Genomic DNA, 27,813 nt, shown 5'->3' with positions numbered 1-27,813 from the left:
GAAGACTGAGGTGGAATATCGATCGTAGTTGGCGAAAGTATAGATTGAGCCCGTGACTCATTAAGTCCTCTGAAAGATAAAAGCTCATCATGAGGAATCGCCGGGCTGTCCGGATTACCTGCAACCTTTGACCCGACCGGGAGCCATCACATTCGAAGGTCTGCTTTCTATTCAAAATAAAAAAGACGCCGAGAGGGAGGGAGCTCATCACAAGCTCCACGTGAGTGAAACACGTGACCGTACTCACGTAGGGAGCATTCATACTCTTTTGACGCTCGAAATGTTTCCATTAGACACCAATATGTAGAGATGGCGAACGCTCACTGGGATAAACTGGGTGCAGGAGAAAAGTCAACTTTCAATTGCACTACGCGCCAAAGAAATCACATTATCTGTCGTTCGCTTCCGGCCATCAAGTTCCATTTGGTCAACACGTATCCGTTTGAGAGCGGTTCTTGAGCAATTTAAATAGATGTCTGTAGCCCTCGAGTTGTCGTGATGATCGATGATGTCGTGATGGAGGAGAGGATGGAGATCACTCCAGGAGTCGCCATGCGAGGGTCCTTTCCTGATCTTGGCCGTTCCCTTTTGTCCACCGGGGGCGTGAATCCGCCCACTCTCTCCCCCCTCCCCTCCCCCGTGGTCGACACTTGGGTCCGCCCTTGGAGCTCGCTCTTTATTGAGCGAAACGTTTCAACTCTTGGAGAGTCCATTCGGAAGGCGAGAGTGCAAAGGGATACAGCAGCCACGCAACCATGCAGCGGGCTGCAGGGAATTTATTGTCCGCCCTCCCCTCATCGCCCCATCCTGCTCTACCGCAACGTCCCCCCTTCCGCCCCTGAATCTCCCTCGCCCACCCTGGCAGGCTGGGTGGGCGAGGGGGAGGCGCCCTCTCCTTCCTCTTCCTCCTCCTCGGCTCTCTCTTCCTCTCTCTCCTTCGAATTTCGTTATTTTCCTTTAATCTGATGGTTTTCGCACTTCCCTCCCCCGCTCCACCCTCCTTCGCTCCACCCCCCCCCCCTCGCCCCCGCCCTCACCTTCCGTGACCGTCAACCGTTTCTGTCTCCCGAGCGTCTTGGAGATTCGGATTCCCAACACGTCCGCCCCTAAACGTATTCCGCTCTCGGATCCTCGATTTTTATTTAGATGTCCGCGGGCGCACGTGCTCACGCGTGGGGACACACGGAAGAGAGCCTGTGGAGTACATATGGACACGTGCGCATGCCCCTATAAGCGGACAGAAATGAATAGGAGACACCAGTGTCGTTCCTCTCTTGAAATGTTGCTTGTGTTTTCTAGTTAAGCCGTAATTTGTAATATTCCACAGTAGTTTATACCGAAGAACGCGAGTCCGCCTAGATTAGGCACAACGAGTCGTTGAAGTGAGAATAAAGGCTTTCTTTTGCACGGGGATTGCGTGCACTAACCGGTTAACGTCAATAATGTATCGCAAAAGCTGAGAAAATTGATGGTGAAATCGTTTTGTCGGAGAATTCATTTAATTATATTTCTGCACTCAGTTATTCTCCAATCAATGATAATTATGTACCGAGCGTGCATTTCATCTCTAGTTAGTGGAAATGAAGTTGGGAAAAGAATTTGAATACGGACAAGCATTTAAACGCCTTGAATGAATTGCTCTGTGGTTAAAATCCACTCTAATGGAAGAGTTTTATTCGGACGACCGGTGTCAGCGCCACAGCCCGACGCCTCGGTCCGTTTCTCCTGTCTGAATGAATTCGGTTTTTATGAGTGCTGTTGGATTAGCTTCATCCGGAGATGGCTTTGTAATATTTTAAGCTGGACGAATAAAAAGTTTATGTTTGTTACTTTAGTTTTTGTGAAAGGAGGGGGAGGATGTGATAAATATCCCGGAGGGGGAAGTGGTGGTGGGGAGGGAGGGGGGGACACTTTCCCTTTTCCGCTTGTTTGCATCCTCGCCTCCGTTGCCGTATCCAGGGGTTCAGGCGCACCCCGATCCATTTTTATATTTTTGCTTTTTAACCCCTCCCACAATCCTGCACCACGCAAATACAAGTGCGCCCTCCACTCCTCTTAACCTTGGGTTTTTTCAAGTCCATACCTCTTTGATGACTAAAATATTTCCTATATTTATTTGCTTTGCCTATGAACTCTGGGCAATTAGTTTATTATTTTGGTACTCTGCCCGTGTCGCTTGTGCGTTGTACCTTCTGTAAAAATTCATGCTCAGAAGCTCGGACAAAGATTTTGAGTCCATATTTTTGTTTTAATAAGACATATCCCAAGACAATGAATTCTTTATTCGATCGCTCTATCCCCATGTATCTCTCATAATACATCTTATTCGCATCACTTTACATATAATATGTTATTTATTGAACATAAAAATTACTCACTACTCTTCCTATATTTCCCCAAAGCTTTCTATGTCTGACTTTGTACCTTTCCGGATTATCCGAAGCCGATTCTTCTGAAATGTGTGATATTATTCGAGCGATTTCTTGTAATGTTGAATTCCTTTCTTTTTATCATCTATTTCTTCGGTGATGAGCGTGCGAATAGGTAACTTTTCAAGGGAGAAGTGGCGCTGAAATAGGCATTCTATTTTGAAATTCAAAGTTAAACAGCAAATGTGATGGCAGAAATTTTAAATACTTTACATTAATTCTCTTGGAACGACAATCTATGGTTTTTCTAGAGGAGCGGCATTTCTTGCAGATTGATAAAACTCACTGCATCGTACACAGTGTCACAAAACAAATTCGGGGAATTTTATCGTAATGTTATTTGAAATTTTCCCAAGTCGGAAATCCATGCGAAAAGTGAGAAACGTCGAATTAAAAGCCATTTTCACGCTCGATATTGATATCCCATACAAATTGATTCGGATTCACGCGACACCTGTTATTCTTCCGATGATTTCCGCCACCAAATTTTAATAAGAACTATGAATCACATGAATGAGGAATACGAATTTCGATCGATCGATCTTAATTAAAATTGAATTGAGAAAAAATTAATTTAAGGAAACTCCGCAGGCGTCACGCCCACTGATCTATCGTGCTCTGAAGTGAATTCGGGTGCGCGTGCGAGGGTCCAAGCATTGCCCTTCCCGGCTCGTGCGATTTCTCTCCCGCACGCCACGATACAAGTAAGTATCCGCCGGGGAGAAGCCAGGCAGTCGATGGGATGGGGTTCGTCCTCCCTCCCCTCCTCTCCCCCTCCCTCCCGCTTCTCTCTGCCGCTCTTGCTCTCAGCAGTATTGATCCCGAAAGCGTGGAACGACCTCACATTTCCCGCCCTCCGGCCCTGCCACCCCCCTTCCCTCCGCCCCTTCCTCCGGAGGTTCGCTTTTTGCGCCCGCCGCCCCCTCCTTTTTCTCCGTTGCATCGATAAATACGCCTCCGCCTCCCCCTTTCCCCCTTCCCCCCCGCACCTTGTGTGTTCCAACCGCCCGTGGCGGAGACCGCAGGGTGCGGAAACGCGCGCTATTTCTTTATCCTGGGTTAAAGGAAGTCGAGAGCGTTCGAATGGAGTGGTGACGATTCGAATCTTATGCCCTGACGGGAGTTTGCCGTGTGGAATCCACGGCTGCCACCCCAAAATATTGTGACAAATGTATGGTTCGCACAATCATGGTAACAAGGGATTAGCATTTATTCCGGCAGGAAGAGATATATTTGCGTCTCGAGCCACCCCTTTTTGCGGATGCTCGTGGGAATCAAACTGGTTTGCGAGGGGAGTGACAATTTTGTGAGGATCACGCCGATAAAAAGCGAAAATACTCGGATATGGGTGTTGTGGGTGTTTTGTAGGTGGTGTGGTCGTGTCTGGGAACTGGATGGTGGCTGTGCTAGGGGGAAGGTGGAATTGTGAGGAGAAAGTGGCGTGAGGGAGGAAGACCGAGGAAAGCGGCGATGGAAAGTGGTGTCGACGAGGGCACGGCTTTGGAGAGAATCCTTTGAAGGTCGAAAGTTCGAAACCTGGATCCGCGATATCGTGAGTGAACCCTGGGAATAAGGGAAAGGCATCCTTCCATCAGAGCGAAAGCTCAATCTATCAATTTTCTCACTCTTGGAGAAATGATACGATGGCTTGGAGGGTACATCAGTTTCTCTCACCATCTCCGAGAACTATGCATATAATTCTAAAAACCTTAGTGAAGAGAAATTTAAATGTATTCTTGCTTAATCAATTTTTGGCAAATTTCTGTGTTAATTAATTTTCATTGATGAGTTTCACTCATCGGAATATCCAACCTTCAACGCACTCCCTCTAGACGTGGGCTTGGGAAGAAACACTGTCAAACATCAAGTGTGTGGATCAAGTAAGGAATAAGGATGTACAGGAGTTGATGAACGAAGAAAGAACAATGACCGTATTCATGAGCGAAAGGGAAAAGAACTGGAAGCAGAATGGCCACTAGAAAGGGAAAACTTCGGAAATCACTGAATTCCCACCAAAATTAAGCAAACGTTCCGTATGAAGGCCGTGATTAAAAATAGAAAGGAGAGCGAGAAAAATCATGTACAAATCGGGAGCTCACGATGGGAAAAATGTTCATTTTACTCGTGAGACATGTTCGCGTTTGGCGCCGACGTTCGCCCTAGCAGTGCTTGGCAAGAACCACAGGTACAGGTGTGACTGACTGACCTAACCTCAGTGAAATATTAAGTGGGACGCGTAACGACGAGGAAAGATTGGGCAAAATCACCCTGGTCAGATGCGGAGCAGGAGGGAGAAAAATCGCCAGAAGGAAGGCAGGCTTGTCGGGGATGAGAGTTAAGAGTTGGCGACCGCACCAAGAGTGACCAGCTCACCGAGGTGGGGGGAGGATGATGTTAGCAGTGAATGATGCATGAAATGGTGGAGAGGGAGAGAGTGAGGAAAGGGAAGGAGAGAGGAGAAAGTGGAAAAGGGCGCGGGGTGCCTTAGACTGATGATTGGCGCGCGCGCACTCCGACACGTACTCCCGGTGATGAGCCCGTTGCGCTGCCCTGCGCGTCGAAGTGTCCACTGGGTTCGCGTCTGAGTCGGTGGATGGGGCCGTGGGTGTTATTTCCAGCGCCGGTGGACGAAATGTATTTGCGTGGGACTCCGCCGCCCTCTGTCCACGTCGCCGCTCTTATGGACTTCCGTCCGTCCACACTGTGCTTCCGTCGATTCAGCATTAATCATCTCCCTTCCCCCGTTTGCTTTTCCTTCCTCATGCCAACGTGTTTACTCCCGAGTCGGAGATTCGCGAACCTTTGAGCGCACTTGAAGATTGAATGGAAGAAGAAATTTTAACAATTCAGGGCGACGACGCGAGTGTTTGGGCGATTTTTGGGAATTCGCAAACGTCATGGCTGTGTTACTATTTCCGGATTCCTAAAGCGCGTTTCTCCAATTCGTCCCAGAGTGAAGTGAACAGACACCCCGTGGGGGTGTCGAATACATTGTGGGACGGTGTTGGGCCGTTCTTCCGTCTCACGCATCAAAACCAAATATGTAATTAGCTTCAGATATACGGGACAACTTGAGTTTAGCAAAACGCGCACTTGCAAAACATTGTAGGCATTAGCATCGAAGTTTAATGCAAGACTAAATCCCCTATAAAAATAAATAGCAGAGAAAAGCCTTAAATGATACACAACCGTTTCTCTAGACATGTTTAATTTTCACCGGGCACACAAGGCATGTGCCGTATTGTGATTACGGGAAAGCCACCCGGCGTTCAATTTCCTCTACAAGAGAGCTCTTGGTGCCGTAATGGCATCAGTGCTAATCCCTTGTAGGTACCCCGAAAGAAAGTGAAAGTAATGGATTATTTTCACTTTGCTGCGGAGCTGTCAACGTCACACCCACGTGTGAATATATGAATACGCAGCCCTTCCGCCATTTGGTAACTCGTCTTTTTTTCGCGATTCCGTTCAACTTGGATGTCTAAAAATCCATCTTCTCTATTTTCGGCAACTGAGATTCGGTGTGAAACCTGGCTTTGAAAGAAAATGCAATGCTCGCTCAGCGATCTAATCGCAAGGTATTTCCAATTCAAGTTATTACATGGACCCCAAAACTCCGCATTCACCACGGACATTTTCCGAGATGTCCCCAAGGAAGTGTTGAAGCGGCCAGTAGAGGAGCCAGCGGAACTTCTGACACGCCCACTTGCAAAATTTTAACGAACAAAAAGAAAAATTGCCAGCGTATTAAACTCAAGGGTCCGGACTATATTATGTGAAGGGAAATAAAAATGCCGGTGGCTAAATACATAAGTAAATTCATACTATATTTAGAGCAAATAAGGTAAAATATTCAAAATAGTGATAGATATTTTATCGCATTTGCAGTAAGACTACTGATATCAGACCAGCAGGGGAAAAAACGTGGACGTCCAGAATTATTTCCACTTATTCCAATGAACTGATGAACTGACGCAATTATTGTATTTTTAAATTAAATGGGCTCGGGGTTCTTATCACCTCATAACTCCATGTTGAGTTCATTTATCACCCATTACCCGAAAGGGATTGGAAATGCTGACCTTCGGGTTATCTGACGAGAGTAGTAACAACGATGATTTATCCCATATCATTCCACTATTCATCATTTTATTTTCATTTTCCTTTATCAAAATAGCCTTTAAACGTGACTCACGGTATTTTTAAATGGAAAGTCCTTTGGTTGACTGTGTAATTTAACAAACTCGGCATGTGTCATCAATTGCTCCGGCTACTTGTAATTTCCATGAATACATCAAAATTAGAGTGAAGCTTGTCTCCAAATAATCAAAGTGCGAAATACATTTGCGAATTTTTTTAACCACATCAACTTATTCCGGTCTTTTTCCGTGTCGCCAGAGCGAAAGGCACATGTGACTCCATCTCACAAAGTGTAGGTTAGAAATAAAAGTGTAAACAAAGCTGTGAGCTGCTCGGTCAACTCGACGGTAGGAGACCAAGGCCGCGAGGGGCGGAGCAGCCGTGTACTACACCGTGCGCGACGCATACATATTCACCTCGCATCGGTCCTCTTCCTCTATGCCCTCCCCCCCCCCACCTCCGCTAGCCCCCCCCGCCCCCTCCTCACTTGCCGGGTCCCCATTTCCGCCCTCAACTCCGCCACTTCTTCGTCCTCCTCACCGCTCGATTCTTTGCCGACGGCGTCTCTCTTCCCACGATTCACGAGTCCATCCTTGGGTCTTCCACACAGTTTCCCAATTCACTATTTATGTCCTTTTCTATTTCTTATTTGGATGTTAATGCGACCACACGATAATAAATTGATCTCCAAAGCTAATATTCTGAGATCTGGTATGGGAGGGAAAGGATAGGCCAATCGTGGTTGACTTGCGACTGACTTTTCCCTATTCACAACATTTCTTCTCCTCTCTTATCTTTAACTCCTTGCTTTCCAGTTCGTTTCATTTTAGGTCATAATTATTATTGGTAATCTACCAGTTGAGGTAGGTTTTCGATGGGCATGGGCCATAATAAAACGGTACCAAGATGCCTTTATTTGTCTCCCCTAACAAAACACAACCTGACATTCTGCACTGTAATAAACCCCTCTTCATCTCTGAGTACTTCCTTCCTCCCCTCATCCCGTCCAACATCTTTATTCTATTCCTTTCCCTTCCTCGTTTGCCTAACATTCTCCCCTCTATTACAGTCTTCAACATCCCACTGCCGGTCAATACCCCCTTAATCCACTTTTCCTGCCTCCATAGGATTTCTCCCAACAAACCTGTCTTCTGTCTTTGGTAAAACAACTTCTGTCTTTGGTTTAAAAATTTATCATTTATTCACTATCGATTTCTTGAAACAATATTTAGCAGTGAGTATTTTACTTTAGTTGTGCAAGTGTATGTACTTCTTAGCGGTAGGCGATGATAACAAGTTACCATTACAAACATTATGTTCAAGCGATAAAATTTAATGTGTCACGGTAGTGAAGTCATTATTGACCGGGAAACCCGGGATAGAGTAATGCGCATGAGAGAAGAGGAGAGACATTTTCGAGAGTTGTGGAAAGGAAGGATCCAGGTGGGGACAACCACGGATGGTGTATCCTTTCGCTTTTCATGGTGCTGACGTTGTGACTGAAGCTGGAGTTGGAGCATCACCGGCAAAGCGATGGCTGCTTCACTCCATGTTTAACTTCACTCTACGCCTGTTACCTCATGCCTCCAATCAGTAAAGCGACTCGCTCATCTTTCCTTGGCTCTCCATTTTCCGGCGAACGGAGAATCATGTCATTATGTGTATCATCTGTCAAGTAAATTTAACTTTGGCTTGCTCAGCTATATTTGGTCGATTACCATCAACCTAATTGTTCGGCGAAATTTCCCTCGCAGGCAAGGCTTTGTTTTCATTTCTAGCGCTCCCCGCCCCCTTCTCCCCTCACTCGCCGTCCCTCTCCGCAAGCTTCATCGCATCCCCCTCCTCCACTCCCCTTTCCTCCCCCGGGCCCTCCAATGGAAACAGCACCCGGATCCAGCGGGGCGCTGGTGCGTGCCTCCCTCCTGCTCCCACTCCTACCCTCCGCCCCCCAACTCACTGCCCCCGACGTGTCCGGCCCACCGGATGGCCTTGTCCCCCGACACGGCCCTCCCGCGCCCCCGCTTGTCCGCTCCTCATCCGCGGACGGGCCCCCGCCCACGCACCTCTCCCCTCGGCGCCGGAGGCCCCCGCCACCATTGCCTTAATCCTCAACCCCCGACCCTATCACATTTATCTTTTATGTCTTAGTCCCGTGTGGTTCCTTTCATTCCCTCCCCTGAGGCGTGTTGCCCGCCGCTGACGTTTTGAGTTCTTCGGACCTGACTCCCCCAGCCGGAGTGGTTCTGTCGCGGCGGTTTCGCTCTCCTCTGTGGGTCAAAATCGTCTCCCCCCTCGCCCTGCCCGCTGCCCGCGGAGTCTTTTGCAGACGTAGAAGGGTAACGAGTGTTGGGGGTCCCACTTTATCCGTTCAGTATTTTCACGCTTCCTAAAAATAAATGCATATTTCTCGCCGGATGCTCTTTTTCGGTGAGGGGAATTCGTATTCGGGCAAAGGGCGTTGAACTCATTTGACCCCGTTTCCTCGACATGGTGTCTTTCCTCCTTCCCTCTTTTGGCCGCGACATTTTTTTCACTTGCCTGTTCATTATCGTTTAAGCCATTTGTATTATCAGGGACTTTCTTATGCTCTGTTTATTTTATTTATAAGCACTTGTAAGGTCAATTCTTTCCTTTGCCCCGTTAAAAATGAATGTGTGGAGTGATAGAATAGAAACCGTACTTCGGTATCGGATCGGCGGCGACACGGACGTGTGAGATTCATCGCCCATTCATTTTGTTCAAAACAATTTTATGAATGGAAAATATCATATGGTTCAATATTTTATTACAGTTTTAAATTATGGAGTGATCAAAATGGGGTGGAAAGTCTTATTCCGTGACAGGATGTACTTATATGTGTGTGTGTGTGTATATATATATATATATATATATATATATATATATATATATATATATATATATATATATATATATATATACAATATATTTTCCTAAAGGCATCACTTCGCCGAAACAGATTGTTTAATCATTAATCTTTACTGCATAACAATTATATTTAATTGACAAAGGGATCGTTCAGATCATTAATTTACTTTCATCCTCATTTTTAAGCCGTGCCGTTGAAATGGATTTCATGGCACGTGCAATTCGATCGAGTGCTCTTCCCATCACGCTTTGGCCGTTCGCCGCGGGCGACGCGAGCACTGCGCCCCTTCTCGCCGCCTTTCGCCCCAGCCTCCCTCCCCCGAACCCCTCGCCCGCCCCTCTCTCCCCTCTGTCGCCTCCTCTGCTCCTCCGCTGTCTCATTCCAGTGGCCGACGGAATGAGTTCGATCCCTCGGCCCGGCTCCCTCCAGCAGCGCACCCCTCTTCCCTTCCGCGGTGCTTCTTCAGTCCTGAGTCCCCCAAACACGTTTTTATCCACCATTCCATTTCTGCATTCTTTCCCAAATCCTTTACTTTTGCCGCAAACGATGTTGTCGAGTTTCCTTTCATCGGAGGACTCGCTTCCAACCACCTTCCCCCTTCCAATTCTTCCTTTTTTTTGACGATTACTCTCACGGAGAAGTTTCCGAGATTCCGGAGCATTTTTATTACGATGATGTGGAATTGGATTACTATTCTTGTATATTTATGCTATGTTTCCGATTTTATTTTATATTTGAAGTTTAGTTAACCATTTGAAATCATTTCGGAAGGCAGATATCAACCTTTTGTCAACGCTATTTGTGAGAGAATTGATAAATACATTCTTGCCGTACGAGGAAAATAGAGTTTAAAATGTTCTGCATTCTTTTATAATTGACATTTTTTTCCGGATGAGTTATATCTAGGCACACGTATATTTTATTCGGGAGAATATCAAGATTATCCCAAATTTGTCCTAGAATTCGCGATGACGCCTCACTTGGTGAATCCTTTCGGAGTGTTGCATTCGGAGCATAATATGATCCCAATGGAAACACTAGTCCGGTATTATTTGTCAGATATGTCGGTCCTTAGGTAAGTTACCGAGTTAATGTTTATTGGACATTTCGGTACCAATTATATTCACAAATGTTTAATTGCGCTTTATCATCTAGACGATAATATTTGATTTTGACATCTGCTGGTTACATCAAATTCGATTTCATCCCGGCTGAATTATCATTGTTTTTCGGCATTGATTTTATAGGAATTATATTTATTCCATATGCACTTCAATATCACATTTGTAAAAATGTTTCCTTAATTCGATGCAAAATGCACTCTTGATATTTTTTCGCGTGCATCAGGTCTGCGATATCTCTTTTTCCCGGAGATAGCGCGTCAATACCCCGTGATATCCCGTGGTGATGCCGTGGCCTGCGTACATTTTGCATTCACCTAAAACGAAAAGTGGCTCCGGCCATCGAGTGGGGTCATCCGTTCGCCGATGTGACGTGCGCGATTCGACACTTCCTCGAGAGTGACTGCGGGGGTCGATTTCCCCGGGCCCGGCGGTGCGCGAGCCGACCCGACCAACCCTCCCCGTGCTCTTTGACCGGAGCTGAGATGGCGCACGGACCTAAGGTTACCGACCCCCACCGGCACACCCGAGCACTCGGCCACGTTCGCCCGAATTTATAATAATTTCCGTCGAAAATTGGTTTTTCCTACTGGAAGAGTCATGCCCTATCATGTTGAGGCTTTCTCTGGCGCGGGGACTCTTTCGGGTCCCCGCTTGCCTCGCCCCTCCGCGGTAACTTTAATTGATTACATTTGCTGGGTTTAAAAAAAATCTATTTCCCCGCCTATGTAAATTAGAAGGGAAGCAGGAATTTCGTTTGCGTTAAGTGAACTCGTCGAGGACGCACCTTTTAAGGTCGAAACTTTACCCACTCCCCTCACTCATAGCTCTCCTTGGAATACCTTCTTTCCGTCCCTTTCGCACGTTTATTCTCATTCCCTCGAGTATTATTCTCTTTCTCATGAACTTCTCCTTTCAATGGTGCTTGGCAGCACCAAGCCCGTTCCTACTCCATCTGGCAATTTGAGCTAATCGCTTCTTAGAGTTGTCGGTTTCCTTCAATGCACGGGGTGAGGGAGCATCGGAGGTCACATAATCATCCAAAAATGTCACCTTTAAGTCCTTGCGAACACGAATAAACACCCAATCGCAGGATAATTACAGAATTCTCCACTCGTTTATTGAACTTATTAAAGCAGTTCATACATTCCTCATGTGTAGAACATAATCGTCAACACATTTCGTGTGTTGTACCTAACTAGTCAATTTAATAGTACTGCAGCATACATGTTTTGTATAAAAATTTTCGGAAAAATAGATTTATTTCAGATATATGCCTAAACACGCCTCAAAATTCTTCAAAGTCCATCTTTTGAGCGTCGACTTACTTTTGTCAGAGCGGCTTTTCCACGATTCAAAGGCTACCTGGTAGGTGGAATCCGTAAGGTCTTTAAGGGTACGCGTGCAAGCTTCTCAGACGGCACTTAGTGGTGTTGTCCTTTGAAGGAGAATTTCACTTTTGAAAATAGGAAAAAGTCTGCTGGTGCCTAGTCGGGACTCTAAGGCGGTTGGGAAATCGTGGCGATGCCGTTGCAGAAGGTCTTCTCCATTACACTCGACTCTGCTCTTGGTCTTCCGTCCGAAGAACTTCGGGACGAGTTTAAGCGCAGATCTTTCGCATAGCCAAATTTTCAGTGATAGTGGTGCGAACTATCACCTAATCAATGCCAATATACGATTTGCGATCATGCGCACACTTAACCGACAGTTTGAATTCAGCACTTCATGTACACATCGGGATGAATTGTAACCGATAATTTTTATTTCAACCTTGAATTGTGGTGGTAAATATTCAATTCCTCGACGTGATGTCCGAGTGTTTTACTCTATTATATTTTAGTATTGTTCATCTATTGAATTTATCATCATGCTGACGATAGTTGTGGAACTTATATATATATATATATATATATATATATATATATATATATATATATATATATATATATATATAACACTTTTTGAAAGTCTCACGGACGTGAATAATAATGTATAACACTTAGCACTAGTGGACACAGACAAAAACACAGAAACACACAAAAAAGAGACTCACTATTTTTCGAATTTTCGGTGGTCGTGACCACCTTTATCAAGGAAGAGAGGGACAGAACTCAGACAGAACTGAGTTCTGTCCCTCTCTTCCTTGATAAATGTGGTCACGACCACCGAAAATTCGAAAAATAGTGAGTCTCTTTTTTGTGTGTTTCTGTGTTTTTGTCTGTGTCCACTAGTGCTAAGTGTTATACATTATGGGGGAGTAGTAGTAGTTTTGAGGGGAGGCGACCGACAGCTAAGGTCATTTGCGCCATAGGGGATGGACAGGAAAGGATGAAGGGTGGAGAGAAACCCGGCGTCGGCATTAGCCTACTCTTTACGAAAGGCGCCAAGGGGTCCGCAGCTTAACGTCCCATCCGACGGACGGCGTACTCACTCAAAGTGCCCTCCACAAAGCACCTCAAGTAGGGATCGAGATACCTCTGAAAAATATTCAACACCGCCGGGATTTGAACCCGCGCCCTCAGGGTGGGAAGCCAGTACGTTAGCCCCCGCACCATCTCGATCCCCGTTATACATTATATATATATATATATATATATATATATATATATATATATATATATATATATATATGGTTGAGGAAATATTTTTACTCTTGTGATCCGTTCGATTCCGCCTTACCCACCTCTATTGTGTTCGTCCTTTATATGTGTTCCTATCCCTTTTCCTTATATCTGTTTCTGTATATATGAGTATATATATATATATATATATATATATATATATATATATATTGATAATTCAAAATTATCCATTCCGACCTGAAGCATTGGAAAATGTTGACCTGTGCGTAGTGTCAGCCCTCGGCATATCGCAAATCCCTTCGGTGAATGAATGGGAATGGGAATTCATGGAGCACCCAGCGGGAGGGTCATCGACCGACTGACTGGTGTCAAGATTTTCACATTTATGACGCAATGCCGTAATGTAATTACTTTCACTGGAATTAAGTACAGTACATTTATTTACCAGATAGTGTAGTTGAATACGTAAGAAACAAGTCATGCACCAAGTTTTCGGAGAGGAGTCGCTGCGAAGGGAACAAGCAATCGTTGGTCAAGCAAATCATACCGTACAAACGATGAGAACAGTTGAGTAATTAGTAATGTCTAAAATTGCATCAAAAGAGAGAAACACCGCTGCCTCTTCATAAACACAAAGGTCGCTACTTGGTGATGTAAACGCCTAAATACACAAGAACCCTCGATGCGTCGTCAGGACGTGTTGCAGGAGTTTTGCGGACGCACAAGCCAAAAAAAATGCCGTGGAGTGAATTCGTGAATGCTCTTGACCACTTTTTAATAATGGATCACTCTTTGTCATATGTTTCTGAATTGTTTCGAAACATGAAGGGAAAAATCAGTCCTGCTATCTGATCGCTCTATATCTTTCTAACGTCGCCATTTGCATCCGACCGGCAACCGTAGAGTAAGACCTGGTCCTCGGGTAAAGAAAGGAGCGAAATTTCACAATTAATAATCCTTTATTCCGCTTGGGCCTACTTGGGTACGTATGCATTATAGAAATACTATCGCAGTTTCTAAGTAAGTTTTTTGTTCTGTGCGACACCGCATCCGCATAACGTATGCCTTCTCCACGTCTAGTTTGACGTGATGGTGAAGCTAAAAAATGTTGTGTAAAGAGTAGCAAACATTAGCATATCTCAAAGTTGGAGGTGAGTATGCTCTTTTTTTCAAGAAATCAATGCATTTCATTGCGCTGTAACTTTCACGTACGTATTGGCTCGCCGGGGGAACTTAAACAAAAATTACTATAAATCGAAAATGATCACGTCCATTTGTCTGATTCTTTCTCTGATTTTAGAATGTTAGATACGAAAATATTTCCAATTCTCAGTGTTGGTGATATTGGCCTGTAGTATCTTCACTAGTTTCTTCACCTATTCCCTTGAGGAGAAGGTATCAAAAATCTCATGTATGAGAATTTCTACATTTTAAGCTGAAAAATAATTCAACAGTTTAATGATTTAATGCGTCTATTCCGATGCTTTGAGAATCTTCTATTTTTTTATTAATGCGTCGCAATACTGCACTTTATTCCATCGACCTCGGAGGCTTCGAATCGAAGCGGAGTGCGTGGCTCCCAAGAGGAAAACGTCCTCCCTCTCCAGGATTGGTGCATTCCCTTCCGCCGTAAACAGGTTGCATTGCTCGCTCGACCAGACTTTATACTTTGGATATTAATTGAATCAGTCAATGCAGTTGTCGTCATTTTGTTACATAATAAACTTTCTTCAGTCATTGATCCCACGGGTTACACAATGACGAAGAGAAAGTCTGTAATGTAGGTGTATTTATTACAAAAAAAGATTTATTGGTGATAATCGCTAAACGTAATAGATTTTGCCCCACAATTGTATCACAGTTGCACTGAAGCGTGTATCGCTCACTTGAAATAAAACTATAGAATTGGCATAATTGTTCTTAGTTGTCACGCTGTCATATGCGTCCAATTGTTCTTTTTCCTTTAGCCAACACGCCCCCTCTCAGTCTTTCTCTCGATCCGGCCCCGAATCATCAGGTGCTTCGTCCGTAATAATATCCACTCTCTCTCGTTCCTCCAACCCTCTCTTCTCTCGTTTCCCAGCTTGACAGTGCTAAATCCCCACACAGCGGGGCCTGATCAATGATTCTCTCTTTATTGTCTTTATTCTTTCAATTTTATTTATTAACGCCGATCCACAGGATGCTTTGTAGGCTTCATTTCTTTTCAATGCAACAGTTTCAGAGTGTAAAAATCATTCGCCTTGACTGGGATTCGAACCCAGATCCCTCAATATCCGGTCGAGTGCTTTAGCCACTTAATCTACCGAGGCGGAGTTTATTTCAGAGTTTAAGAGGACGCCTCGGTAGCTTAAGTGGCTAAAGCACTCGACCCAATATTGAGGGATCTGGGTTCGAATCCCAGTCAAGGCGAATGATTTTTACACTCTGAAACTGTTGCATTGAAATGCACATTAGCGGATGACTCCGTTAAAAGTTACTGTTGCGGCATCTCCCGCAGTTTCTTTGGAATTCATTTCTTTTAACTGGTCCTTTAATAATGACATTTATTTGTCGTTATTGACTATGAAGCTCGCGTATTTCGGTAGTATTTTGAACCAGAGGAGCGTATTACCACGTGCATCAGTTGAATAATTGATCATATGAATGCTTCGTATGTTAAGTATGCTCTAGGTGGAATGTCGTGAAGTAAGCGACGAAAAATATAAAGGTTCGCTATTTTACATTCTACGCTACAGGCCACATCCAGGGCATTCGGCATATATACTTTGGATCCACCCGTGAGAAAATAAATTAATAAATGTGTTAAAGTTAAAGCATGACTCGCTGCATTAGCTGCGCACGGTCACTTAGAGGAGGAAAGGGTGACGTGGCCACTGAGGATATTAGCCCGGGAATTCCTTGGGGCATAAAGGGAGTAAACGGTGCTAAGCCCATTAGATGGGCGCCTCGGGTATCGAGGGAATTATTAGAGCACCTCACTTCGTAATAGATTAGAGAGCACCTAAATTGAATTAGAGAGAGCGGAGCACTAATCGTTCTCCTTCTGACTTCCGCTTTGGGATCACGGCGAAGCCAAATGCATGCGTCTCAGCATTGTGTCCAACAACTTTGATTGAAAGACTTCGCCGTTGCTGTCTCTTGCGCCAGGACACTCTCGCGATGAATAACAAAGAGACAGAGGACGAGATTGAGGAGTTATCCGGAAAATAGGTGTCCGCGTTATGAGGGGGCGTGGGGCAGTGTCGGACGCCCAAGAGGTCGTTGCTGTTTCTTTGGGTTACCCCGCTTCATAATCTCGGTCACTATTCATATTCATCCATGCATGCAGTAAGAGGGAAATTCCACAAGCTCTAGTCTGAAACGCTCTTTTACTAACTATTTTGTTTTAGGTTGACTTTTGCACCAACTATTCTTTAGCCCTTCAATTGCGGAGGGAATTAAAATGAAGCATACCCTAAGCCCCGACTAAAAGGGGAAAACTGCCCTTTTGAGGTGAAATTGGTCGACATTGCGTAACTTTGAAAGCTTAAGTGAACTTATCTTGAAAATGTTTGGAAGAGAATTGGTCCGTGTATACTAAATTTTTCTCTTCATATTCTACGTGATATTTTGAAAAGAAAGACCATTTGATCTTTCTATAAACATTTTATCAGATGTGATGTTTTTTTCGGAATTTCGAACCTCCCCTTAAAGAGGGGGACCCCAAAGTTGAGGAATGGGGGAAGAGTATGTCATGAGGTCGCCCAAAACCTATGTATACTCTATCTGTCTCATGTTCATTTTAATCAATTAGCAATAGTAATATGAAGGAAAATTGAAGTTATATAGGTAAATGGATTCAACAAGATTTTAATTACTATTTTCATTTCATCAGTCCTTCCCTCCCATCAGCGGTGTATTTAATTTCCTCTTCCAGACTTCCTCCCTTCCATGAGCTGAGGAACCAATCGCCCCACAATTATATTTCCCCTTGCGCCGACACCCAAGTTGGCGAGTCTCACCTCGTCCTCTGCGGGGTGAACCTCTTCTTCGACAGACTGCAAAACGAATGCATCTGCACGCTTCGGTAATTTCACTCTTTCGCCATTTTTCCTTTCACTTATATATATTCAGTCGCTTTAAAAAATATGAATTTATTGCAGCCGACGGAGTTATTGCCCTTGACCAACAAAAAATGCATTCGATTCGATTCATTCATTTCTTTTCCCTCGCCCCGCCACGCCCCGCACGCACTCCACCCGCCACCCCATTCCCCCTCCCCCCCGGCCCCACGCCCCGCCTCGCCCTCCCAGATCGATAGCAGTTTCCCCGGCCCCATCCTCTCCCTCCCCCACTCCCTCCCTTCTTCGACCAAACGCTGACCGCACGCACGCATCCGAAAATGTACACGGACACCTTCTCTGTCCCACTCTCACTCCGCAATCGAATGCAGGAAACCTGACTCGGATTGAGCGAAACGTCGAAACCTGCTCTCCTACCTCCACCAGGCTCAAATTCTCTTGGAGCCATCGGCAAGGATCAGCGTTCTCCGAGGGAATCTTTCCATTGTTACTAACGAAGATAGCTCTCACTCGAAGTGGTTGGAATCCAGATATTCCTATGGTTTAATTATAATGCAGATCATTCGATTCCGTGCATTGCAGCATTCTAAAGCCACCGAATTATTTTAAGGGAAGGATCTCGATAACTCGAACCCATCGCCACTTCTCCGTACCAGCTACAGCGAAGCTTTGAATGGATCGGGTGCAAGCACTTGGGATGCCACACTCGGGTCACTCTCGGTCAAGAACAACGCCCGGACCCTCTTCCTCCGTCTCAGCCTTGAAAACCGTGGATGTCAACGGTTACCATATTTCATCTCCTTCATGCGTTGACTGTCATAATTTCGCCCTTATCGCGCCGGTGTAATTTCCCTCGGCGACTTCTCAAGTAGCATGCAATTATTACGATAAATATTTTTGAATGCGTTTTGGTAAGCTTGGGAAACTTGATATCTTGAGATTCAACCCTGACCGATTAACAGATTATTGATTTAAAAGACTACGTCATTAGAAACTTTCGATTTGTCTAAATATGTAATAAAATTAAAACTTAATAAGTAAAAATATCTAATTAACCCATACCTTATGGGTGCAGTTAGTTGTCGTGTCGCATCCTCCCGTTGGCAAAGACCTCCTTCCTGACGCGTTGCACACGTTTCCACAGTAGCCGTCGAAGACTTCCATGTCAAACTTACTGTTCAGAATCTGTTCCTGATGAGAAAAATCTTTCTGGATAACGCCCTATGCATAGAAAAATTATTCTACTTATTTTTGGAACAGCCCCGGAAGTAATAGATTTTACTGTCGATGACATTGCTTTTTGAATTTATTTGGTCAAAACGACCATGCCATACATATGGAAGCTGAAAGTTTTTAAGCTAATATAATAAGTATGAATACTTGAAACTCACAGATTTGTTGTGAGACCTGGCCAACCTCAGGCTACTTTCCAAGGGATTCCAGAAAGAAAAAGGCTAAGCTAAACATTAAAATAGGAGGGCAAAAACTAGAGCAGGTAGAACAGTTTACGTATCTCGGTAGTGTTTTGGACCAACACGGTCCAAGTAGAAGGGACGTAAGGAGAAGAATTGCGCTAGGCAAAGAGGCTTTCACAAGGAGGAGGGAGTTCAGGTACAGGGACTTTGAGTAAGGATGTTAAGAAAAGACTCGTAAAAAACTTTGATATGGAGTGTAGCTATGTACGGTGCGGAAACGTGGTCATTGAAGCAGGAGGATAGACGTAGACTGGAGGCTTTTGAAATGTGGGTGTGGAGAAGAATGGAGAAGGTGAAATGGACAGAGAAGAAAACAAATGAGGAAGTACTTGGTATGGTGGGCGAAGAGAGGGGTTTGATGGGAGCAATCCTATGGAGGCAGGAAAAGTGGATGAAGGGGGAATTGATCGGCAGTGTGATGTTGAAGACTGTAATTGAGGGGAGAATGTTGGGCAAACGATGAAAGGGAAGGAACAGGATAGGGATGTGTGACGGGATGAAGAGAGGAAGAAAGTACTCAGAGATGAAGAGGGACCTGATGTAAAGTAGGATGTTGTGTTTTGCTAGGGGTCACAAATTATTTAATTAGTAATTATGTCCATCCAAAAACCTACCGTAACCGGTAGATTACCTAATAATAATAATAATTTTGTCACTTACTACAGCATTAAAAGTAATTAGTGCCTAGATGTTTGCAGTTTTTGCTCTATATCACCTTGTTATACCGGCCGGATATTAATTTGACCGGGCACTTTCTAAGAGAACCGTCTATGGCTTCTCTCGCGTTTGGCCAATCGTGAAGATTTTTGGAGCGATCTTCGGTCGCGGGTTTACCGGAAAGAAAGTTCTCCCCTCCCCCCCACCTCGCTCCGAACTGAGAAAAACAAGAAATACATCTTGGAAAAGACGAAATCAACTTTTATAATGCTGCCATTTTGAAAAAGGTAGTCGTCCTCAGAAAAATTGATTTTTAAATAAAGTGATATCCCCGTGGCGTTCCGAAGGGGATGGATGCCTGCCTGTGCTTTCATTTTCTCCGTCTCTCCCTGCCCTTCGATATCGTCTTCTGTCTCGTCCCTCTTGATGAAGGGGGATTAAGCGTGAGGATCACGATTCACCCGCCCCCGCCTTATGCGCATAGCCCTCCTTTTAATATTCCTCTTAACCCTTCTTCCCTCGCCGTCCGCCCCCAACCCATCCCTTCCCCGCTTGCCTCTTTTATTAACGTTGTTCGGGCGGCCCTTCCTTTCCCTTTCTTCCCCTCGTGAAAACAATCATCACATTACATTTTTAGCACTTAATATTTTGTCGAATTATTAATATCCATGTCCAAAAGAGAGCGTGTGTCCGTGCGCAGGTCCAACAATGTTTATCCTGTTTCGACCCAGACGAAGGAAGCTAGAAATGTTTCGCGTGGTTTTTACATAAAATCCAATCGGAAAATTACGATGCTTGTCGTGGGCTTTGGATTGAAGAAATTTTATATCTATGAGTTTCCAGAGTAATGCTGCGGGGAAATGCCTTTCCTTACCTTATGATCGCTATAAACGTCTCATTTTACGTATGAAACACAATATTTTAATTCTAGTAATGATTTATTCCCATGCATTTTATTCCCGGAAATTCGTTCTTAAGAGTGAAATGTCTCGGTATTTCGGAGCGGTAATCACTTGAAATAATCCCTCATTGGGTCTACTTATTGAGAACAATGCGAGGGAAAAGACTGAATAGCTAAGGAAAAAATAGAAATTCCCGGTGCCTTAACAATTTGTATTCGGTGTTTAGTGTAGTCTAGGGGTAAGCGTGCTGTATCGCTCGTGTGCTGGTCCCAGGTGTTCCTCGGTTTCGGCAATATAAATAGAGGCAGGGAAGCCCATGAAAGCGTGTCCTTGGAATAATTCAAGCAAGGAGCTACTTAATTCACACAGTTCAATGCAAACATCAGTTTATTATTTTTATCTTTGAATTCTTTGCGATATTTTAGGAGATCAGGCGTTTGAAAGGGCCGGGATGTAGCTGCATGAAATACGTAATGGTCGGATCATTGTTTCTTTATTTATTGGTTAACTGAATACAAATTTTCTCTTTTCCTTTCAACACATTTCAACTCCTGATTGATTTTTACGGCGCTAATTATTCCTCTGCCCTTGCATCATTCAGTCCCCATGCAGAAGACTGGGTATCATGGAACCATTTATCTCTCCTCTCTTCAGCTGGATATGAGAACGGTGAGATAGTTTTACAGATGCTGATACGAATACCCAAAAGGGCGTTGCATGTTATCACGGCAACGGTGATCCTCCAAGTGTCTGTCCTTCGCGGAGGGTCGAAGATTATTTAGAAAAAGAGAAAGATGTGAAGAAAAGTGATCTGAACGTTTTGCCGAGTTTCAAAATCATCTGGCAGTGCAGTAAAAAACTCGAGTTAAATCTTGTCCGATAAAATATCCTTCATAATTAATGCATATTTAATCAAGTGCGCATTGCTGCGCTTTTTCAAAGACAGAAGATTCCATTATCATATTAATTGGAAAAACTTAGCATATGGCCTTAACCCAATACAAATTCGGGCTTCGAGGGACGGATGGTTCTCGTATTGCATTATTGGGCTCAAACATAATGAAAAGCAAAGGGGCGTGAAAGTTCAAACGAATGTACACATGCGCCAGAAGGTCTGCTACCCACGAAAAATTCGCCGCAGCAGCAGGAGGGAGGGAAGCTGTGATTTCTCCTGCATTAAAGGAGCATGTAAACCTCTACTGTTAGTTAATATTGAATTTGATGCCTGTTGCCATGCACAGGCACCCTTCTTCTCCTTATGTAATCCATAACTTAATTTCGCAAATTCCTTTCCACTTAAGGAGGATTGTGGGGCATGCGTTGTCGTAGTAGCACGTATCCAAGCATTTGGGGGTGACCCTCTGTGCTGGCGGAGGTGTTTATTCTAAATTTAAATCTACATAAATACCCTGCGAGCCACCAAAAAGGTGTTTGGCAGGGGGTGCAGCACCAGGAGGAAAGGGTAAGGGATGAGGGGGATAGGGTTTTTCAAATGGAAGGAGAAAGGTGGGGGGAACCTGCAAAAGAATTTATAAATATACTAGTAAGCTATATCGAAGCCAGTAAGTCGACACGACGGCAATTGGCAGAGGGTGATAGATCGCCAGCCTTTAAGGTGATTGGTAAATACTTGTTTTCTGTACCAATTTATTTTCGGAGACTGATTGTTGAACTCAGTACATCCTTCTGTTGTGACATAGCATACTGTGCAAGGGTTAACAATTCTGTATTCATGGTTTCTATCAGAAGTATTGGCAAATGTTTCGGGAAAAAACAGATATATTTCAGATATTGCGACAATGCCTCAAAATTCTTTGAAGTACATTTCTTGAGCGTCGATACTTTTACCAGAGTGGCTTTTCCACGACTCGAAGGCTCCCTGGTAGCCGGATTCCGGAAGGTCCTTAAGGGTACGCGTACAAGCTTCTTTGACGGCACTTAAGGTCCAATTGTGGTATCCTTTGTGGAAGGATTACACTTTAGGAATAGGAAGTAGTCTATTTGAGCCAAGTAGGGACTATAAGGGGGGGTCGGGGAATCGTCGGGATACCATTGCAGAAGTTCTTCGCAAGCAGACACTCGACTGTGCTCTTGGTCGTCCGTTCAAATATCTTCGGGAGGACGCGTTTAGCGCAGATCTTTCACATTGCCAAATTTTCAGTGATTATGTTGTGCACTGTCATCTTATGAATGCCAATATACGATCTGCAATCACGCGCACACTTAACCGACGGTATGAATTCAGCACTTAACACGCGCACGTCAGGACAAAAATTATTACCGATACTTCTTCATATATTCATAAACCTTGTATATCCGTCCGTTCGGAAAATTCTCCTTGTCACCTCGCCAGTCAATTTGACGCAAGGTTAGAATATACATCCTGTGTCCGAGTTATACTCTAATGATATATTTATCAAAAGCATAGATTGTGTCCGATGCTCCCAGGGGCTCCCGACCAGGTTATCGCATCATAATAATAATGTGTGGATGTCTGTGCGGCTCACTCTTCCATCCCCCCCCTCCCCCCGAACCCCCCCCTCGCATTTCACACTCACTGTGTTGCTATTCCACTTCCCCTCTCCAGGTCAATCTCTCCCCCCCCCACCTCACCCCCTCCTATCGAACCCTTTCGCCCCCGCCCTGCTCTTTGCCTTCGCCCTCCCCCCTCCTTTGTGCGCAGGAGCAGTGACTGAGCTTTAACTCTGCGCCCCCCCCCGTGCAGGGTGGCGCACTCCCCCGCCTCCCTCCCAACCCTCCGAACGAGTGACTGACCCGCGGTGAGGGCCCCTGGCTTGCGCGCCGAGGGGGAAGAGGGGGAGGCCTCCTCCTGCCACCCGCACCCCTGCCGCCGCCCCCACCCTCCGACATCCTTCGCACCGCGCAGAAGCTCGTGGAGGGAGGCGGAGAGAGAGGGAGAGAGAGAGAGGAATAGTTTGGAGCCCGAAAAGGAAGTCTCCGGGAGAGAAGGGAGAGTCTTGCCCGCGAGCCTTGTGAGGCGGTCCTCCTTTGCAACCGGTACGCTCGGGAACTCCGGCGAATTCGCGCGCGCGCATCGCCGTTCGTGGCGGCAAGGAATACGGTGTGCGGCGAGGGAGGAGGAGCGGGCGCGTCCGAGGTGTCCGGGAGAAATGGATTGAAATGCGTCCCGTGAGTGTGGTGATGTTTCTTCTTCCTCCGACCCCCCCCCCGTCCACCCCTGCCCTCTCGTGTGTTGTTCCCAAGCTCTTTGGACCCCCCCCCCCTTATTCCCGTTTGTGATTTGTGTCCGCACTAATCGGAGCAAGGTCGATAGGCAAGGGGCGACGGACCCCTTTGTCCCTGGCTCCTGTTCGCGAACGTTTCCGAATCCATCCTCCGGGAATCCGCCTCTATTTCTGCTTCACCCCGCCCGCCATCTTCCCCACCCGCCATCCCTCTCGGGACCTCTCGTCCGTCATTCCCCGCTCTAACTCTCTAAGCGCCCCCCCCCCGGTTTTCCCCTCCCAGTGGCTACCCACGGCGCCAGTTTCCCCCGTGTCCGTGAATTCCCTTCCGATCCGGGGGCCCGCCCCTCTTCGCGGGGGCAGGCGCCACGACTTCACGGCCATCGGGCGCCCCCCCCCATATTCGCCCTTCCTTCTTTTCTCCTTTCTTCCCTATTCTCCCTCTCCTTCCCTCTCCTCCTTCCTTCTTCTCTCTTTTCCTCGGGGTGCGGATGCAAGCTGATCCCGGCTGTTCCGATGTTTCCTCTCAGTATATTTATTCCTTGCCGCCCCCCCCCACCCCGCCCCCACATCGGTTCCAAGAGGCGTTCCTTACCTTGGAGGAGGGTTCTCTTCGCCCCTCGAATCTCGGGCCGGCCCGGATCTGCGGCCTGCGGGCCGAACTCTCGTGCCTCGTCTGCATTGATCCGCGGCCCGACAACAGCAGTCAAGCGCGCGTTTACTTCAATGTACTCGTGTCGAAAATCTTTTAATAGCAAAATCAACTGATTTCTATGCGATAAGTAGTAACGCTTTAAAATTTACGCGCGTAATAAATTTGTATTCTAATATTTAATTAGTATTGCAGAATTACTATGTGATAACAACCGTTTGTACATAATTAAGCATTTTCTTGACTTGCATACATATTTCATGGGTTTGTCCAGAATACAGAGATTCCCGTTTTATATGAAAAGAATTTGTGTTGTCCCAAACAAATATGCAACTACTGAAGCAGCCATTTTGTCTTCACTGTGTCAACAACTATTTTTTCTGCATGATTTTTCGCTTCCCTACTTCAACCGATTATTTCTTCGCCATGGATTAGAATGATGAAAATTATTCGATAAACCGGCCGGTGTCGCGAGCTTTCCGCTGAAAACTTATGTCCCTAGGATTACGTGACGTGCCTTGATCGCATATTAGCCTCGGAAGGGGTCACACCCTTTTGCGTCTTAGCATTGATGCAGCGCTGCTGTGCCGCGTGCGTGTCCTGTCTACTTAAATTTCGGGTAGCATTGGCGTAGGTTAAAGAAATAATATCACATTCCATTCAATTTCATAGTACCGGAAATGCCAAACTAGATTCCCGGATTTCCGTCCGCTGTTCCAAAAACCTTCGGTGTCGCTAAATAGCTCGGATGTCCATTTGAAGTGAACTAAATGCTAAAATAGGGAATTTTTTCGTGACTTTGAGATATGAGCGTACCTACTCATATATTACGTAAATTCGTGATCCGCAATTCTCACAATGCATTTTTCTCATCCTGACTGTTTCGTTCAGTTTGTCATTAGACTTGTTTGGCCATTTAAATTTTCGAGTCCACCTTAAATTTTCGCAAAAATTCAAATGATTTCTCTCAAAAACTCCTTTCCCCCTATTAAACAAAGCGCATAACATGTATTCATTTTAAATATCACGTCTCAATATTTATTCCTGGTTCATCGCTTCGAAGACGTGTTATGCGTGAATTTTCTCAGCAGTTGACCGCAATAAGACTGGTTTTGCTAACATAGCATAGGCTTGCTTGCGTCTGATATTTATCAGCATTCATTAATGTCAAGATCTAATGCTCAGTGTGGTCATCATTGTCCGCACTTACTTCTTGGGTCGCGTTCTTCGGTGCGATTAGAGCTTTGTGGTCGTGGCCACCGCCCTGAGGGGTCTGTTCTCTCCGTCCCCCGCAGATTCGAGTCTTCGGAACGGCGAGGATGCCCTCCCTTGCCCAGAGTCTCACTTGCACACATTCTTACGCACCCCCCCCCCCCCGGAGGTCACTCGCGTTCAATGATTGTTCGCCTGTATTTTAGATTTCACCTTCTTCCAAAGTACGCCTGCGCCTTTAGCTTGCTTTACTCTGACGTAACCGATGCCATTTAAATTTCCGTCCCATACGGCTAAGCGATTCTAATTATCATTATCTCGTAATACTCTAGTTCGCTTTCTTCACCTACGCGAAGGCATGGTGGCGAGTGAAAGGAAGTTTTAATATTGAAACGAGATATTTTTCCGTCGAAGCTTTGAATGTTACGCGTTGAAATTAAATCGTTTCTTGATATTTTGCTATCGATGCTTGTTTTCCTTAAGGTGTATATTACATATTCTTCTTCTTTTATTCTGTGGACTGAAAACTAATTTATTGTTTTTAGATGATGAACGTTTACTACTAAAATCAATTTGAATTAAATTGTTAATTCCTGTCAATAACTCTTACTGTTATTTCATTGCGATCAATGTAGTGATCCATTATTCTTTCACATTGATTACACCAATACCGAGAGTTATCACGAAGAATATGTTATTCAAAACTCTTTTTGCCCAATTTATTAATCTGCATTATTCAATCTCTTTATCGTATTAGCTTAACATTGTTTTCATGAGTTATTAAATACTTATAATTTATGTGTATCCCGGCGTCCGTGGCCCCTTCTGTTAAAACCTTCACCTCAGTTTCATCGTTTGCTTCTCTGCCTTAAGAAAGGTGGTTTGACCACTGAAAATTCCGAAGCGTGTGAGTTTCTTTTATTATTCGTGCGTTTCGGTGCTTATATTAATTGGTGCTATCTTGATATACATTAATTACATATATCCAAAATATATATAAATATTTATATATATATATATATGTCTATATATATGTATAAGTAATATACTATATATATATATATATATATATATATATATATAGATAACTTCTATTTCTATAAGTAATATACTTATATATATAAATATATAAATATATATATATATATATATATATAAATATATATATATATATATTTATATATATATATATATAAATATATATATTTATATATTTATATATATAAGTATATATATATATATATATATATATATATATATATATATATATATATATATATATATATATATAGATTACTTCTATTTCTTCCGATGAAGACGGAGGTGGATTCCGTCGAAATGATCAAAAATTTCAAATTTTGATCGCATTAGTTGGTAGAGTATAACTGTGCACCTAAATTGTACGCCCGAGGCATCGCTGGAATATAAGAACCCTCCGTATTATTCTTCTTTCTTACTACTAATGGAGTATGTGGAACGGTGATAGGTAATCTTTTACATTATTCTCGCTGGTTGAATATTGATTTCCAGCGCGAGTAGATGTCCCTGTGCAGCTTCAATGGGAAATCAATAGTCGGTGAAAGTGCATATGCGCGTGGCTTAATCTCATGGTCAGAAATTTTCTACCACCATTGAATATATGAAAACTTAAATGCTCTTAAAGTGTCGAGGGTTATATTTTTTGTCTGAGTGTAATGACATTCGGCAATATTAAGCATTATCAAAATTTGATATTTTCAGTTGAGTTAAAAAGGTGTAACACTAATTGTACTATTCAGCCAGAGAGTATTATTTCTTTTAGTAAAGTAGCAACTCTGGTTAGCACTTTATGAGGTCGACATATTCATTGTTAGGTTCTTCAACCATCTACCTTTATCGTCTTTTTTTTCCAACGATTTTTTCATCGGCTAACGATCTAGTCTTCCTTTATGCGATATGTTTTAAAGGTATTATATTTTTTCTTAGCTGATCAAACAATTATTTATTCCTGGCAGCCTGATGGCCGGAATGCGAAAAGAAACATGTGTCTATCCTCCTGTGTTGCTAATTTTATGCTAATATATTCATTCATTCATGGAGTTGGTGCGGTAGAGGGGTAGAGCGTTGGACTACTGAAAGGAGGGCCCGGTTCGATTCCCGGGCAAGCCACTTTGAGAAACTGCAGCTCCACCCAAGCTATATGATTTTTCGGATACCAGATCTCCCTGGGAAACCATGACCGGCACAGGGAAAGGAACTGCCCCCTTGCCCTGATGTGTGAATTTCACACGCCGTCGGGCTTAGTGCTGGGTGAACTCTACCATCACCTACCAAACCGACCTTCGGGTTGATTACTGTGTTTATGTTTCATGGTTTTAATGCAGTGAACAGAGTAGGCACAATTATTTACGTTCTAAGATTGTGGCAGCTGATGGGATATGAGTTTAATATCACCTCATTCGCTTAGGTGCAATCATTCGCCGCCGGCCATGAATGTGGAAGACTGTGTC

General features: G+C 44.4%; 1 protein-coding gene across 3 annotated transcripts in view; it reads left to right on the top strand.

The window, feature by feature from the left end:
- Positions 1-27,813, top strand: part of LOC139694682 (protein FAM13A) — a 332,141-nt gene that overhangs the window by 141,009 nt on the left and 163,319 nt on the right. Inside the window, exon 1 of one of the 3 annotated variants that reach the window (XM_071593183.1) lies at positions 23,232-23,404. The exons of the other annotated variants lie outside the window; for them this stretch is intronic. The gene's annotated coding sequence lies outside the window, so the exon portion shown is untranslated. Of the gene's footprint in view, positions 1-23,231; positions 23,405-27,813 lie in introns of those variants that run through there. 3 annotated transcript variants of the gene reach the window in all.

Source organism: Hetaerina americana, unplaced genomic scaffold (assembly GCF_022747635.1).
Source record: "Hetaerina americana unplaced genomic scaffold, ioHetAmer1.1.p SCAF_52, whole genome shotgun sequence".
NCBI classification, from domain to species: domain Eukaryota; kingdom Metazoa; phylum Arthropoda; class Insecta; order Odonata; family Calopterygidae; genus Hetaerina; species Hetaerina americana.
Note: the sequence above shows the minus strand (reverse complement) of the source record. Positions and strands in the feature narration are given on the sequence as shown.